At 34.4% G+C, this 19,277-nt stretch overlaps 1 pseudogene; it reads right to left on the bottom strand.

Moving 5' to 3' along the window:
• Nucleotides 1-3,084: 3,084 nt before the first annotated feature.
• Nucleotides 3,085-18,098, bottom strand: LOC110213765 (ras-related C3 botulinum toxin substrate 1 pseudogene; annotated as a pseudogene).
• Nucleotides 18,099-19,277: the final 1,179 nt, after the last annotated feature.

Genomic DNA, 19,277 nt, shown 5'->3' with positions numbered 1-19,277 from the left:
CAGCTCCAACCCCCTTATTTTGCAGATGGTGAAACTGAAGATGAGTATGATTAAGTCACTTGCCTAAGGTCAAATAGCTAGTAGGTAATTAACACAAGATTTTAACTCAGGTCTTCCCTGACTCCAAGTCCACCACTCTATACACTATTCCATACTGTCTATTATAATGTCCTCTATCTTTTTTTTTTTTGGTTATGAAGTCTCCTTAAACATATATATGAAAGATATGACCTTACATTTTTCACTGTTTATTTTTTTTTAAGATGAGACTTCTAACTATTTAGAACAATTATCTGCTTGGTACTTATTATAATGTCTGGTGTAAGATATTAGTCTAATCAAATTACTTTCCAGTTTTTCTAGCAGTTCAAGTCAAATAAGGAGTCCCTCCTGAAATAGCTTTGATTTCGATTTTAGTAAACATCAGCTAGTGTGTTTGTTTATTTTTAAGTCTTGCTTATCTTGTCTATTCTACTAGTGTGCCTATATCAAAGAGTTTTGTTCATGATTGAATTTTAATATAATTTTTATATCTAGTAATAATAGGTCCATTTCATTCTCATTTTTCATTACTTCTTTCAACATTCTTGATCTTTTTTTCCCTACACATTAATTTTATTACTTTGTTTAGCTCTTTAATGCTATGATTGTCAGGCATAGAAATAAATCTGTTTATTAATTTAGGTTTATGTTTTAAAATTTATGTTGGTATGATCCATAAAGGTATATTGAATTTTTTTCCAATTATATAGTAATATTTCCTTATTTCTGTTAAACCTGTTTTATAACTGTATTAACATAAATAATCTTTCCTTGGTAGTTAAATACCAAATATAGCATGCATTTTACTGTTTTTTCCCCCCAGTGGAAATTTCTTTTTTATTATTCTTGCTTTTTTTTTTTAGTAATATAAAGAAATAATAAACGATTTTTAAAGGATTAAATTTATATACTCCTGACAAAACTAAATATGTCAATTGATTTCTTTGCTGATTGACTAGGATTTATCTAAGGAAGCCATCATATCATATAAAAATAGGGATAATTTGTCACTTTCTTTGTGTCTTTTTTTAATTTAGTTTCTATCTATTGCCCTATAACTACAGTGTCTTATGTTACGTCAAATAGGAGATGAATAAGGTATCTTTGTTTCACATCTAAACTTAAGAAAGTTTTTTAGAATTTCTCTCATTAAAGTGCTGCTAGAGTTATGGATGTGCTTTTGATCATATTTAAAAAGAAATTATTTTGATGAAAATATCTTCATTTTACTAATTTAGCATATATTACTATTGTTTTTATTAGTTATCTTCAGACAAGCTTACATCTTGCTATTTTATCTCTTTCTTGGTAATACTAATCATATTAACTGAAGAAAACTGTGTCTGTTATATCTTTCAGGGGATCTCATGTGGTTTCGAAACGTATAACGTATACACCTTGTTGCAGGAAATCCTTTAAGGTAGAATTTTCTTTTGAAATGCCTTTTTATTGTGAAAAAAAAAGTAAGTCATTTCTTCTTTGTGTACTTTTTTTAACGTGATTCAAGGATTTATTAAATCCTACATTCAAAACACACTGCTAATTACATTAACAACCAGATCGATGTAAAAACATCATACAATTTTGCAACTTTTGAATCTTCAAAATTTTGTTCTAGTGGTTGAAAGGTTGTAGTTCAATATTGTGTATTCTTGCCAGTGTTTAGGATGTACAGAACATTGTTAGCATTAGCACTAAGCTGACAGAACCTCACAGGCCCGAGATCAAGTTACTAGGAAAAGCAATAGAAAGCATGTGTACATATAAGTGAGGTCAAAAACAGGGTCAACATCAGTAGTGTTACAGTGTTGTTAACCTGGCAATACAGTGATGTTTAAGAAGGTTCATATTTTGTATATTAAAAAAAAGTTTCTTAAAGCTTCATCACATAATTTTTACACTCCATTACTAAAAAAAAAGATTAAAGAAAACACATAGTAGTTGGAACAAAGTAATATGAAAAGAATACGCTTTTTCTAAATTACAAAAATGCAAAGTTTTAATACATAATCAGAAAGATTTTAAAATACAAGCAGAGTAATATTGCTTAGTAAGAACGGGTTTGATGAAAAAAAGCATTTACTAAGTTCACAACCGTGGGAATGACCAGTTCAGAATTGTATTGAATGAATGCCTTACTTAGGGGGAGGGAAAAAGAAGAAAAAGAAAAAAAAATCTTAGAAACAAAACACTTACCTAGAATATCTACCTTTCTTATCTACTGCCTTTGACAGATATTAACTGTTCTTCTTTCTAAACTTTTTATCTATGACAAAATTTATTCAATTTTATAATCTTCAGTATACAATGTAGTGCAAATTAATCCTAGGTTCCACAGTATGTCAAAATACTGTCTCTATTCCTTGGCGAAACCAAGTATTTCAAATAATCCGACCCAAAACATTGCTGTTAAAGAGGAGAATTCTCCATTAACAAAGACACACATAGGATTTCTGTTTGAAATTACAGGAAGAGCTTAATTCTTAGAAGAATCTTTACTGCGAATGCAAAAGATCGATCCAAAGACTACAGTTTGGTTATACACATTCTATTCTGATGTACAGTATGATGTTATATAATGAACATGGGTTGATAAATTATTCAATGCATTAAACATTTTTACTAAGTATACTGTAGTCATATATCTGAAAAATGAGTGAGAAAGTATTTTTGCATTTCCTACTAACAGAAATTAAAGTATTCTTAAATACAGAGGTCTTTAAAATAATTTAGTGCTTAGTGTTCATAGAACAATGCAACTTAGTTTAGTGGACGTTTTGGCAACACTTAATCTGAGCAGGAACAGGGCTTTTGAAAAATAAGGCATTAAGTAGGTTTGTCTTTTTCAGGATTTAGTTGTAATAGAATGGGAAAAAAAACCTTTCTCTAACACTTTAAACAAAATCATGAAATTATTGATTGGTTCAGAAGGTTTTATGGAAAGAAACTAATTTATAACAAAAACTTGGCATTGAGTGAATGCTCCACTCTTTAAGCAAACCTTACAAAAGTTCAAAGGGAAATAGGGCAGAGCTGTAACATTTACAACAGCTGACATTTTCTCTTCCTCTTCTTGACAGTGGGTGGGCAAAGAACTGCTCTAACAGCTTCATCAAACATTGTCTTGAGGACTTGCTGTGTGAGAGCTGAACATTCCAGATACTTTACAGCACCAATCTCCTTTGCCATGGCTAAGCCCTGTGGGTAAGTAACTGGAGACAGTTTCTTCTCCTTTAGTTTCTCAATCATGTCTTAATCATCTCTAAGGTCAAGTTTGTTGCTCATTAGAATTATGGGAGTGTTAGGACAATGGTGTCACACTTTAGGATACCACTTTGCATGGACTTTTTCAAATGATGCAGTACTCACAAGGGAAAAGCAAATTAAGAATGCATTTGTTTGTGGACAGGATAAGGGACTTAATACGTCACAATCTTCTTGGACTGCTGTAGCAGATATATCTAAATTCACAGGTTTTCCATCTACATAACATTGACAGAATAGTTGTAAAAGACAAGGTTGTATTCTCCAGGAAAGGCATTGGTACTATAACTGATCAGTATAACCTACAGCTCCGCTGTCATGGCAGCTCCCTTCACCTTCCCAATCTGGGCAGGGCCACCTCCTCTCTACTTTCCTTTTCCCTTTCCCTTCTGCCCTTCCTTTGTGTATTTTTCAATCATTTGTGTGATGGTGAAGATGTGTGGTAGTCTGTCTATTCCTTGATCATGGTTTCATCAAGTATGCCTTCTACTCATATTTTCATTAAAAGATTCCATAGATGGGATTGTCTCATAAATTGGTAGTCATAAGGTCAGTCAGAAGGTTGTAGAGCTGAGATCTGAACCCATCTCTGGAGTCTTAATTTACTATAATTTACATTATAACATGCTTTTTCAGGAGAGAGAGAGTGAGAGAGACAGACAGACAGACAGAAAGAAACAAAGAGAGACAGAGACAGAAACAAAGAACCACAGACTGAACAAAAAAAAAATGCAGTGATTAAAAAACAAAACCCAAAACAAGAGATTGTCAGAACAAAAGTGAAAGTCAAGATTAAAGGAAAATTTGAGACCTATATAAGCCAAGGCAACTCTCCTTGAAGACAAACTGCTCAGAAACTATCTGAGAATCATAGGTTAAAAAGCAAAAAAATATAAAATAAATATTAAAATTTTAAAAGCCTGAATAGCACAATTCAGAAAATCATATAAAGAAATCTCCTTGGAATTTGGGAAGCAGCACATCAGATACAAAGTAATAGGACACACATATCTTTGAGAGATAAATTCCAAAGTTAACTTGTCCAGAAACATGATGGTCAACATTAGAACTAAAACATTAAACAATCTTTCAGGAATTCATTTACATATCAAGGGAAAATAGTCTGAAATCACATGACTTCCTTGCTCACGACAAATGAAAGAAAAATATATATAATATTCGAAAATTAATTGTGGTGAAATGTATAGAAAGCTTGTCTTCAATTCATGAATACCTGGGTTAAAGTCCTGCCTCTGATACCTTGCAGCTGTGGGATCGTGTGTAAATCACAAGTCTCAGTGCTTCAGGCATCTCTCTCTCTCTCTCTCTCTCTCTAACACTATAAGTTATGACTTACTGAAACAAATTTGTTTAGAAGGAGTTTCCATGCTGGGAGTTCCTCAAACTGATTAAATCACAAATCATTACATAAACAGATAAATAAATATTAAATAAACTTGCAAAAAACCAAAATTAATCACTCCTCAACCTATAAAAAGCATATGACATAAAGCTGAACATAGGCATCAATAAAAAATATTTCAATAAGAAAAGAAATTTCATTAAGAGTGATGAATTTGTTTCATTCTTTTTGAGTAAGCAAAAAGCAAAGAGACTGTTTGCCATGCAAACTGGTCACACAAAATAAGCTAAAGAAAAATAAACATATCCGTTGAGCAAGAAAAGACTAAGCAGTTAAATTAATGTTTATATAGTTCCATTGCTAGAAAATGTTATTTTTTTTCCTGAAACATTTGCAACTTGTCCTAGAGCAATTATATTACAAAAAATATTTTGAGGATATATTTTAAATGGGCCAATCAAAGCAAACAGGAGGCACAAAATAGGAATATGTTAATATTTCTGCAACTAGAACTCCTATTCACTAATTGACATTTTGGAGTATGGGACACTACAGATGAAGGTCTTCCAGAACAGATGATAGGGAGAAAAAGGACTGAAGGATTAACTGGAGTTGCAGCCTTCTACATAACATTAACTAGAGAGGGGAGGAATCATGTTAGCTTATTCTAGCCCTTGGCAATTCCTGCTCTCCTAGGTCATAGATGCAAGACATACCAACATGTGAAACACTGAACAAAAAGCTCTAATTCTGAGGACCATTATACAGTTCAATCTAAGGTCCTATGGTCTCCTGTTATAAGTTTTCTACTCTCATAATTCATTATTGCCTGCAAATAGTGCTTCTTGCTCCAAGGCAGGTAGGTAAAATAGACAAGTACAGTTAAGTCATTGCCCCCATGCTATCAACTTTATGTACGTAGGGCTACTCCTTTTGGGTGCCACTTTCTTTGCTCATCCACGCCCTCTTTTCCCCCACCCCCAGACATGGAATAGTTTCCTTTCAAACCAGGCTCTCTATAATGGCAGATGCATGATTCAGTGCCAGTCAAGTTAGCTTCCTACAGTGTTACAGATTCAGTTTGATGATCAGAGGGAGAAGCCCAAGTGAAAATATTCTAACTCTCTCTGTGTTGAATATGAATCCTCAGTTAGGAATTTCTGTCTTGCAGCAATAACTTGGAGTTTATAAAAACTGCTTTCTTGAGATATACTTGAGATATCCTCCCAGGTGATCCCTTTGTGTGACACCAAAGCATTAGGACACACATTTTAACAGATAATTATGATTTTTATTAATCAAACAAGTTCCAAATTCTGTAACTTTTCAATCATCACCATCATCATCATCATTATCATCATCAATCATTATAACAACTAAGATTTACATTAAGACTTTAAGGTTTCCAAAAAACTTTACTTATACACACACACACACACACACACACACACACACACACACACACAAATATCCCAAAATTATAGGTTATATTTTTATTGTCATTTTACAGATGGAAAAAATAAGATGGAAAAGGGCTAAATGACTTTGCCAGGCTCAGATAGCTACATCTTATACCATATGTACATACAGCTTACATCATATGTAAGATGCAAATTTAGGCCTTCTTCCTCAAGAGATAGCACTCTAATACGAAAAAAAGAAGAGGAAAATCAGCATAACCAATCATTACATTAAAAAAATTCTAAAACATGTGTATTGTGCAACACCTATGGACTTCCATCTCCATAAAGCTGTGGGTTGGGAGCATACTCTCAAAACTTTTGTCTCATGTCATTCTTTGTCTTTATAACCGCACCCATTTACTTTTGCTCTCTCTGTGTGTGTGTGTTCTTTCCATTGACATTGTTGTAATTATTATATATGGGAGCAGCTAAGTGGCTCAGTGGAAGAGTGCTGAAGCTGGAGTCAAGAACACCTGAGTTCAAATCCAGCCTCAGAAATTTCCTAGCTGTGTGACCTTGAACAAGTCACTTAACTTCTATTTGTCACTAGAGAAGGAAATGGCAAATCACTCCAGCATCTTTCTTAAGAAAAGCCCATTGACAGAGGTCCACAGGGTCATGAAGGGTCAGATTTGACTGAAACAATTGAACATCAAATTATTATGTATGTTGCTTTCTTGTCTCTGCATAACTTCACTCTACATCAGATCTTATAGATCTTTCTATGCATCTCCATATTCATTATATTGATCACTTCTTACAGAATAGTTATATTCCATCACATTCATGAACTACAATTTGTTGAGTCATTCCTCAATCACTGAGCATCTACTTTATTTCTAATTCTTTGTTATCAGAAAAAAGTGCTGCTATAAATATTTTTGGTATATATAGGGACTTTCTTCTTATCAATGGCATCCTTGGGACATAAGCCCAGTAGGGGAATCTCTGGAGCAATGCAATTTTAGTAATTTTATTTGTATAATTCCAAACTGCTTTCCAAAATGGTTGCATCAGTTTACAACTCCAACAACAATGAAGCAGTGTGACTCTCTTTTCACAACTCCTCCAACACTATTGTGATTTTTTATCATTATTTCCAGTTTTCAAGATGCAACATCAAGGCTCAGGATTGCTTTATTGATTTTCCCTTATTATTAATGATTTGGAGTATTTCTTCATGTGGTCATGAATGCTCCGCAATTCTTTTGAGAACTATTTTTATATGCTTTGTCCAATTATCTATTGGTATCTATACACATACAAGTATATTATGTGTATATATGTATATGTATATGTAAACATGTATGCATACATACATACTTACACACATATACATATATTTGATATACAGAATATAGGAGGTGGCATGTATGTATACACACAAACATATATGTAGGTGTGGATACATGAGATTTGAAAGATATGACTCATCTCATATATGTATATATACACATCTATGTGTGTATACATATGTACATGCCCATATATACACACATGTAATATCTTGTATATCAACTCTTTGCCACAAAAATTTGATACAAAGATCTTTTCTCTATTTGACTGATTCTCTTCTTATCGTAGGTACATTAATTTTTATCTGAGTACAGCTTTTTAGTTTTATATGCTTAAAGTTGTCTATTTTTATCTTTTGTAATTGTCCCTATCCCTTGTATGATTAAGAATATATCTCCTACCCATAGCTATGAGAGGTATGTTATTTGTTTCTTGTTTAATTTTTTTATAGTATGATCTTTAACATTAAGGTCACATAGCTATATATATTGTGGAATATGGTATAAGGTGTAATTACTGCTAGGTATCTTTCTAGTTTCCCAGTAGTTTTTTTTTTAATTGAATAAAGGCTTCTTCCCTAAGTAATTCATGTTTTTGGCTTTATCAAACACTGGGTTATTGAGTTCCATTGTTTCTGATTGTGCTTTGTCTAGTGCATTGAATTGATCTATTCTTCATTTTTTAACCAGTACAAGATAGTTTTGATGATTGTTCCTTTATAATATAGTTTTAGGTCTGGAAATGCTATTCCCCTTTCTTCCTTAGTTCTTTTCCTCATTTCCCTTGATATTCTAGATTTTTTTTTTTTCTAAATGAATTGTATTATTTTATCAAGTTGCATAAAGTATCCCTTTTATAATTTGATTGGTATAGCATGAAAAGTACAAATTAACTTTGATATTGCTGTCATTTTTATTATACGGTCATGGACCAACCATGAGTACTGAATTCTTTTTCCAGATATTTAAGTTGTTCTTGATTTCCATAAGGAGCGCTTTTAAATTGAATCTATACAAATTTTGTCAGTTTAGCAAGTTAATCCCCAGACACTTACTGTATTTTTGTAGTTATTTTGAATGGGATTTCCCTTTCCATTATTGCCTCTTGAGTTTTTGTCATTATTATATTAAAAGGCAGTTAATTTTTGAGTGCTAGTTTGTAGTCTGGAAATCTCTTGAAGCTATTAATTCTTTCAACGAGTATTTTTGCTGGTGCCTTAGATTTTCCAAGTATGCCACTATATTAGAAAACAGGGAGGATTTTTTTTCTCCTTTTTACCTATCAGTATATCTTTAATTTCTTTATCTTTTTGTAATGCTAGCATTTCTATAACAATATCAAAAATTAGTGGAGAGCATGAACTTCTTTCTTTCTTCATATATTCATTGGAAGAAGTTCTAGCACATCCCCATAGCATGTGATCCTTGCTTTTGGTGTTAGATAGATGATCATTAAGATATTTTTAAGAAAAGAGCTCTCTAAATTTATATTTTGTAGGTTTATTTTAAAACATAAATGTAATTCATGAAAGTATTTTTCTGTACCTATTGAGATAATGATGTATTTTGGGATGTTTGGGTTTTTAATATGATTAATTATGCTGACTGTTGTCCTAATATTGACCATCCTTGCCTGCTTGGCCTAAAATCAGTTTCGTCATAATGAATAACTTCTTGGATAAATTACTGTAGTCTGTTTTACAGAATTTTATTTCAGGGCAGAGCCAAGATGGCAGAGTAAAGGCAGGGACTCTCCTGAGCTCTTCCTCAGATCCCTCCAAACACCTTTAAGTAATGACTCTACACAAATTCTAGAATAACAGACCCCACAAAAAGATGGAGTGAAACACTTTTCCAGCCCAAGACAACTTAAAAGGTCAGAAGGAAAGGTCTTTTCCACCTGGGTGAGAATGAGCACAGTCAAGCACAGGCTACACCAGCATAGCCCCTGCCCTAGCAAAGCAGGAACAGGCTTTGGGAGCCACTGAATCAGCAGCAGTGGCTGCTTCCAGAGCTCTCAACTCACAGATGTCAAGGGGGTCAAATAACTGGTCAGAAGGAGATTACAGAGGTCTCTTTACTATCACTGGGGGCAGGACTTTGTTGTTTTGCCCATACTTGGAAGCAAGTCACAGTCCTGGGTGGCAGTCCCAGGGCAAGGAGGTGCACTAGCACACCAGAGTTTAAGGCCACAGTGGAGAGGGGAACCTCCTCATAGTTCCAGGACAGAAAAGAATGCTTCTGGTCACTTATAGACCAAAGCACAGGCAAGGAGAGTAGTAAACACCACTCCTTAAATCATACTACATTGGAAGAGCTGAAAACTTACAGGTACCTAGAAGTATCTCTGAAAACAGCTGCACAAAACCCCTGAAGCTTGGGACAGTGCACCCTCTACCCTGGAAGCAGAGCCTTACTTAAACGAAGAGTTAAAAGTCAAGTAATAGGATGGGAAATGAGCAAACAATAGAAAAAAAATCTGACCATAGAAAGTTACTATGGTAACAAGGAAAATCAAAATACATACTCAGAAGAAAACAATTAAGTCAAAGTCCTACATCCAAAGCCTTCAAGAAAAATATGAATTGGTCTCAGGCCATGGAAGAGCTCAAAAATAATTTTGAAAATCAAGTAAGAGAAGTAGAGGAAAAATTGGGAAGCAAAATGAGAGTGATGCAGGAAAATCATGAAAAATACGTCAACAGCTTGGTAAAGGAGACACACACACACAGACACACAATACTGAAGAAAATAACACCTTAAAAAACATATTGAGCCAAATAGTAAAAGAGGTCCAAAAAGCCAAAGAGGAGAAGAATGCCTTGAAAAGTAGAATTGGCCAGATGGAAAAGGAGGTCCAAAAGCTCACTGAAAAAAAAAAAACAATTCTTTAAAAATTAGAATTAAGCAATGAAAACTAATGACTTTATGAAAAATCAAGAAACAAACAAAATCAAATGAATGAAAAAATAGAAGACAATATGAAATATCTCATTGGAAAAACAACTGACCTGGAAAACAGATCTAGGAGAGAATTTTAAAATTATTAGACTACCTGAAAGCAATGATCAGAGCCTAGACATCATCTTTCAAGAAACTATCCAGAATTTTATTTCAAATTTTTGAATCAGTATACATAAGTAATGTTGGTTTATCACTCAGTGCATAGAATGATGGCTCTGGAGTCAGGAGGACCTGAATTTAAAACTGACCTCAGTCACTTACTAGCTGTGTGATACTGGGCAAATCACTTAATCCTGTTTGCCTTAGTTCCTCATCTATAAAATAAGCTGGAGAAGGAGACAGAAAATCACTCCAGTATCTTTGCCAAGAAAATCCCAAATGGAGTCACAAAGAGTTGAACATAATTGAAATGACTCAACAACAAAATGTTTGTTTTATAAAAAGATTCTGGTATGGTCCTTCCTTTCTCAACTTTTGGGAATAATGTGTGTAGGGGTAGTAATTGTTATTTAAAAATGTCATGGAATTTTGGGAAGCCATATGGTCCAGGAATTTCTTTTTGTTTGGTGCTTCCTTTATAGCAACTTTTATCTTCTTTTCTGCTATTGCATTATTTAAGATCTGTATTTGGTCTTCTGTCAATCTCAGTATTTTACATTTCTGAAGTTATTCCTCTTTTTTGTGTTCTAAGTTTTTTTCACATGTAACCACAAAAATTGTGTATCATTTTTTAAAAATTTTGTTTGGTTTTGTTACGATTTTACTTTGCTTGTGATTTTATTGATTTGATTTTCTAGCCTCTTTTTTATAATCAGATTGTCTAAAAGATTATCAGTCTTTATCTTCTGAACACTAAAGTTTGAAGAAGAGGTAGAGCAAAGATGGTGGATTAGAGGCTACCCAGCAGATCTCACAAACATTACCCTCCAAATAACTTTAAAATAATATCCCAAACGAAATTTTAGAGGAACAGACTAATGAAAAGTCAGGGTAAGATACTCTTCTGGCCTAGGAAAACTTAGGAGGTTGGCAGGAGAAGTTTATGACATCAGGGTGGAAATATCTGGAGCCCACAAATACAAGGCTGCAACAGTTACCATAGCAACTCTGGGATCTCTCAGCTGAGAGACAGTTAAGTGGGACAGACAATTGATCAGAAAAAGATTGGGGGGGAGTACACTGGGTACAACTGTTACTGATTGCATATTCAGTTCTGGGTCACAGTTCTATGGTAGAGAAGAGCCTTGTGGTTGGTCAAAAGGGAGCAGGGACCCTGACTGTAGTTCTAAGGCAAAGAAGGCATTAGCACTTGTGGCTGCAGGACAGCAGGGGTCCTTCCTGGGTGCAGACCAGGAGAGAAGTGATCATACTTCTCCCAGTATCACACCACTTTGGAAGCATCAAAAAATTGCCAACCCCCAGAACTGGCTCTGAAATAGCAGCATGAAAAGCCTGAAACTTGAGATAGTGTTTTCCCACACCCAGGTGAGAAGAGCTCAACTCTAATATAAAGTTTAAATTCAAGAAATAAGCTGGAAAAATGAGTAAAAAACAAAAAAGAAGCTTAACGAGAAAAAGCTACTATGATGGCAGGGAAGACTAAGAAATAAATTCCAAAGAAGACAGCAATGTGAAGACATTTACAAACAAAGCCCCTCAAAGAAAAATGCTGATTGTATCCAAGCCCAAAAAGCATTCCTGTAATAGTTAAAGAAAGAGATAAAAGTGGTAGAAGAAAATTTGGAAAGAGAAATTAAAATAATGCAAGAAAAATAGGAAAAGAGAATTAGCAGTTTGATAAAAAAGACAAAAATTAAACTGAAGAAAATAACATTAACAACAGAATTGGTTTAGTGGCAAAGATATAAAGACAATGATATAAAGACATATATATGTATATAGTATATATACATATATGTATATAGTACATTCATTTATTTACCACTAGCATATAAGAATGTATATTAAACTCAAATTATACTTAAAACATTAAATTCACTGGAGAAAGAACTACTTAAAAAGCAGAATAGGCCAAATGGAAAGGGATGTACAAAAATTCTTTTAAAACTGGAATTGCGAAGTGGAAGCTAATGACTTCATTAGACATCAAGAAAAAAATAAAACAAAGTTAAAAGAATGAAAAAAATGAAAGAAACTATGAACTATCTCATCAGAAAAAAAATAAGTTACCTGGAATTTAGAATGAGGAAAGATACATTAAGGATTATTGGACTATCTGAAAGCCATGATAAAAAATATAAAGTAGAAATCATATTTCAAGAAATTATACATGAAAACTGCCCTGACATTCTAGAACAAGAAGGCAGAACAAAAATTGAAAGAATCCACTTGATCATCTTTTGACAGAGATCCCTAAATGAAAATCTGAAGAATACTGTAGCCAAATTCTAGAACTCTCAAGTCAAAGAAAAAGATTTCAAGCAGTTAGAAATAAATTCAAATACCATGAAGCCACAGTCAGGATTATATGAAATTTAGTGGCTTCTACCTTAAAAGGAGCAGAGAGATTGAAATATAATATTCTGGAAGTGACAGGTGCTAGGAGTTCAACCAAGAATACTCTGCCTAGAAAAACTGAGCATAATCTTTCAGGGGATTAACTGTATATTTAATGAAATAGAGGACTTTAAAGCATTTCTGATGAAAAGATCAGAGCTGAATAGAAAATTTGACATTCAAACACAAGACTCAAGAGAAACATAGAAAGGTAAACATGAAAAAGTAATCATAAGGGCTTCAATAAAGCTAAATTGTTTTCATTACTAAATGGAAAGATGTTACAAGTGATTACTTAGAATTTTATCATTATCAGGGCAGTTGAAAGGAGTTTGCATAGACAGAGGACATGGATATGAGTCAATTATGTTGGACTGATCTCCAAAAAATATATGATAGGAAAGTGGGGTTCACTGGGAGAAGTGGCAAGGAAGATGTATAATGGAGAATTTTTTCTCACATAAAAGAGGTGCATAGGGAAGAGCTTTTATAGTGGAGGAGAAAACGATAGTTGATAGGCAACCCTTGACCCTTACTCTAATCAGAATTTGTGTGTGTGTGTGTGTGTGTGTGTGTGTGTATGCATGCATGCATGTATGTATGTATGTATGTATGTATGTATGTATGTATGTATGTATGTATATATACTGGGCAGCTGGGCAATGGATAGAGTGCTAGACCTGGAGTCAGGAAGGCTCATCTTCCAGAGTTCAAATCTGGAATCAGACACTTACTAGCTCTGCGACTCTGGGCAAGTCACTTAACCACGTTTGTCTCAGTTTCTTCATCCATAAAGTGAGATGGAGAAGGAAACAGCAAACCACTCCAGTGTTTTTGCCAAGAAAACCCCAAATAGGATCATAAAGATTTGGACATGACTGAAAATAACTGAATGAAACAACAACAAGATAGAACTGAATCAGGGTGGCTAGGTGAAGCAGTGGATAGAGCACCAGCCCTGGATTCAGGAGGACCTGAGTTCAAATACAGCCACAGACACATAACACTAGCTGTGTGACCTTGGGCAAGTCACTTAACCCCATTGCCTAACTGCCCCCACCCCCCCAAAAAAACTGAACTGAGTCAAATTTATAAAAATAAAAACCATTTCCCAATTGATAAATGGGAGCTAGTTCCAAATTGTTCTCCAAAATGGTTGGATCAGTTCACAACTCTACCAACAGTTTATTAGCATACCTATTTTATCAACAATCCTCCAACATTTATTATTTCTGATAGGGATGAGGCTGTTCCTCAGAATTCTTTTAATTTGCTTTCTCTAATCAATAGTACTTTAAAGCATTTTTTCATATGAATATAGATAGCTTTGATTTCTTTGAAAAGTTCCTATTTATATCCTTTGATCTATTCATTATTTAAGATTTCATTGCTAAATTTCCATTTGGTTTTGGATCTTTTGTTTTTGTTCCCTGATACCGATAACTACTTTTTTTTTTTGCACTTTTGTTCTGTAAAGGTGCATTTATTATTTCTTTCTTTTTACATTTGCTTGCAATATCTCTGGGCTGCAATACATGGAACCATGGTCAAGATCTGACATGATTTAGCAATGATCCTACAGAAGATCAGAGTGCTTGGAATATGAAATTCTAGAAAACAAAGCATAGGCTTATTGCCAGGAATATTTATAAAGAAAAAATGAGTAAAAATTAAAGGGGAAATGGATCTTTACTGAAACCAAGGATTTCCAACCATTCCTAATGAAAATGCCAGATCTTCATAGAAATTTTGATGTCAAGTACAACATAAAAAGGTAAACATGAATGAACCATCATACTAATAAGGATACATGTTTTACATTTTAATATTGGGCAATGGCATATGGTTTTCCTATCTTAACTTTCCTAGCATGTTGGGCCTTCAAATCAAACTAATAAGACACAGGACATGGGAATGGTTCTATCATGTTATGATGATCTTAAATTAAGTATAGAAAGCAAGAGGAAGATGAAACATTAAGAGGGGGAATGTCAGAAAAGGGGGAAGAATCTCATATAATCAGGATGTTTAAGCAGAAGTCTATAAAATGAAGAAGGGGTGGGGGAAATACATGACATCTGAAATTCATTCTCATATGAACTAGTCAAAAGGCAGTTAGATATACACACATAATTGAGTACAGAAATGCAGTTCATTCAACAGGAAAACAGGACAGAAATAAGATAAAAAGAGAAGGAAGAGAGGGAATAACATGTTTGGTTGGTTAATGGAGGATTTATTCTCTAAGGATGTACAAAAATATTTATTAGCATCTCTTTTAGAAGTAACAAAGAACTGGAAACTGAGGAGGCCCCCATCGATTGGGGAATAACTAAACAAATTATGGCATATAAATGTAATGGAATACTATTATGGAATAAGAAATGATGAAGAGGATGATGGTTTCAGACAAACCTGGGAAAACTTGCATGAACCAATGCAGATTGAAATTAGCAGAACCAGAATAATTGAAACAAAGTAAACAATATTATAAAGCAAATATGTTGGAAAGTCTTAGGATCTCTGATCAGAGCAACAATCACCACAATTTACAGGACTAATGATGAGACCTGAATATCTATATCCTGATAAAAAGGTGATGAACTCAGAGTACAGACTGAGACTTATTTGTTGTGGACATGGCCAATGTTGGAATACATTTTGCTTTAGTGAACATATTTCTAACATTGATTTTTGTTTTCTTTTTGCTTCAGTGGAAGTAGGGAGAGAAACCAGATTTTTTTGATAAAAAAATAAAATTTAATTTAAAAATTTTTCATGGCACTTTTTCATTCCAAAGGACTTTAACATCAACTACTCAATTTGATTCATGCAACAATCATTTAATTACAATGTGTTGTCTAGGCATGGGGGACAAATGAAAGATGACTAAGAAATGTTTCTTGTTTTTGTAAAGCTTATGGACTAACAGTAGAGACATAAGAAATATACAGATATGTAAGACATAATAAATATGTAATAACAATGCAATAGTTATAGGAAAGAATTGAATATTTAGTAGAAAGGAGAGAATGTGACATAATAAATATGTAATGATAATGCAATAGTTACAGGAAAGAATTGAATATTTAGTAGAAAGGAGAGAATGTGACATAACAATAAATATGTAATAACAATACAATAATTATAGGAAAGAATTGACTATACTAAGAATAGAAGAAAAGTAAAAAAAGTGGCATGTAAGTTTAAGGGAAAGAAGTAGCATTTTTAATTGTGGGGATATATGAATATTTAGTGGAAAGGAGAGAATTTGACTGAACTTTGAAGAACAAATAAGGTTTCAAAAAATAAAATAGAGAGCCATAATTATAATACGAAGACTAGTGAGCAAAGATACAGAGTGGAGAAAGTATTGGATGTGTACAAGTGAAAGTGAGTATGCTATTTTGAGTAATAATTATAGTAATTTTAAAAAGTAATTATTATTATTATTATTATATCCTTTTGATAGAGGTGAGCTAAGGCCTATAGTTTACAGCTTTTGTTGCATGAGCATAACTGCATGCATACATAGTACTATACCTACGTAAATGGAATTCATGCTGAGTGCTTTTTATGGCTGTATAACGGGGATAAAAAACAGTATATACTCACCTATTTTAGGATAGACACTATAACATGTTACTATCTCCTAGGATCTCTAACTATTAATTCTGTCTGTGTCATACACCTACCAAGTTGTTTAAAATATTCATGAGGATTTTTAAAAAATGAATCTTATTCTCCAGTTTATTCATTACATCAATATAATATAATATTTTTTATATATATATATATATATATATATATATATACTTGTGTGTATATATATATACTTGTATATATCTTTTAATTTTTCTCAAGTATTTATTCAATGTCTACTAAATTTCCAACAAATCTTTTCATGCTATTAGAAATTTAAAAAATATATATGTACACTTAGAGCTAGAAGAGAATTTAATTTCCATCTAGTACAATCTCTTAATTTTCCATATATGGAAACTGAGTTTCAAGGAGGTTTAGCTATTCATTTAAGGTCACATAGGTTTTACTTGTCAGAAGGGGTATTTGAACTGAGATCATAGAGCACAAAAATACATTTTTTCCCCACTGAATCACACCTCTAAAAACTGTCTGAACAAGCTTAAAATCTGTTTGTGAGTAGTTCATATTTTTAAAAAACAAAACAACACAAGGTAAGTTGTGTTAAGGACAAAAAGGATTCAAAGAAATGGAAGTGAACTAAGGCCTTGGTCACATGAGAAATAAAACAGAGGACAACACATTTTTTCTGATCCTCATGGTTTCTTAAAACTCTCCAAAAGAAGAATTGTATGCAAGAGCTAACTAGGTAGTGCAGTGGATGGAGTGCTAGGCTTGGGGTCAGGAAGATCTGATTTCAAATCGAGCCTCAGATACTTACTGTATGACCCTGGGCAAGTCACTTAACCTCTGCTTCAGTCTCCTCAACTATCAAATGTGACTACTTCCCAGGTTTGTTATGAGGATCAAGTAAGATAAAATTTGTAGGTAATTACCACATTTCCTGGAACATGGTAAGCACTACATAAATCCTAGCTATTATCAATACTACTAGTACTAGTGTTAGGGTGTGGGGTGTGTTCAGAGAACACCTTTGGTGTCCAACTGTTCCAGTTAACTCTCGTCTGTGGCTTGAAGAAGCTGTAGCATGCACAGTGGCCACACTCTGATAAACCTTTTTTGTCAGACAGGCTAAACCAGGTTGAGGGTAACCAAGGCGTCTCAAACCCATTGATGAGTTGTGGGCGGTGTCTACCCCAGGCATGTGAAGACTTCCCCTGGAAGAATGGGTTAATGAAAACAGTTTGTTTTAATGGCCATGAAGGCAGCTGAAGCAGGCACTGTGAAGCACTTGAAGCTTGGTTAGACATTGAAGATGCCAAGGTCATCCACTGCATCTTGAGCCATCACCAGTTATCTGATTCTGTCCTGCCACTGGACTGTGATGTCTCTGGAGGACAGAGTGAGGTTGATGCAACTCTGCCTCACTTAAATCCAATTTATGCATCAATCCAAAGACATCACCCATACCATTTTACCATTTTTACCTAAATCAAAATCCTGTGGTGACAGACAAGTGACAAAGCAGCAGGTACAGATATACTGGGAACTACAGTCATAATCCTGCACACAGGTGGCCCAGGCCATAGGGTCATCTTCTCACTGGAAGCAGCAGTGGGATTTAGCAGCCATCTGAGTATCTGAGCAGCCTTTTAAGGATCACACTGCTAGCCTTCTGATATGAGGAAGGGGCTTGAAAAGGTGCCCTAAGAATTGTCTTCTTGCCCAACTCTGGCCTGATTACCACACCAGGTGGGGATCCCATCATGAGGTCAAAACCCACAAAAAAAATATATACTTATATAGACAACACAAAATCCAGTACACCTGAAAGAAAAACAGCTCTTATTGCAAAAGAACTCATTGGTATCACATTCAAATAGCAGCCCTGAGTAAAACAAGGTTGGCAAATGAAAGCCAGCCGACTGAAGCTGGAGCTGGATATATGTTTTTCTGGAGTGGTGACAGTAAAGGGGAGCGCTGTGAAGCTGGTGTAGGCTTTGCAGTCAAAGCTAATCTAGTTAACAAGCTTGTATGCCTACCAAAAGGAGTGAAGGACAGGCTCATGACAATGTAATTGTCGCTTGTAGGAAAACATCATGCCATCATCATCAGTGCCTATGCTCCCACCATGACGAACTCTGATGTGGTCAAAGAAAAATGTTATGAAGATCTGGAGAACCTTATCATCAATGTGCCAAAAGAGGACAAGCTTATGACTCTGGGTGACTTCAACGCTAGAGTAGGCTCAGACTATCAAACATGGGCAGGAAGTCTTAGGGAGGAATGGAGTTGGAAACAGCAACAGCAATGGTCACTTACTACTGAAGACTTGTGCATCCCATGACCTTCTTTCTCATTACCAACACTGTCTTCCATTTACCTAAAGGCAATAAAACTTCATGGATGCACCCTCACAGCAAACATTGGCATTTAATAGACTATATGATTGTAAGGAGAAGAGATAGGGTGTGAGAGTAATGAAGGCAATGTGTGGAGCAGAGTGCTGGACTGATCATAGACCTATCTTTACAAGCTAAATATTCTCATTCAACAAAAGTGTCATTTTGCCCAAAGGGAATATCACCACCCAGAAAAATTAATGTCAATAGATTAGAGCCCTTCTCTGAGCTGGAAAAGTTTCTTGCTGACTTGGAGGGAAGGTTGAGCCAACATACAATTGGCAACAGTGGTGCAGAAAAGGAGTGGGCAGCTTTCACAGATTTGGTGTATAGCACTGCATTTGCTCGTCTGGGTCAGAACACC

The sequence above is a fragment of the Phascolarctos cinereus genome, unplaced genomic scaffold, assembly GCF_003287225.1.
Source record: "Phascolarctos cinereus isolate Bilbo 61053 unplaced genomic scaffold, phaCin_HiC Scaffold_1;HRSCAF=81, whole genome shotgun sequence".
Taxonomy (NCBI): Eukaryota; Metazoa; Chordata; class Mammalia; order Diprotodontia; family Phascolarctidae; genus Phascolarctos; species Phascolarctos cinereus.
Note: the sequence above shows the minus strand (reverse complement) of the source record. Positions and strands in the feature narration are given on the sequence as shown.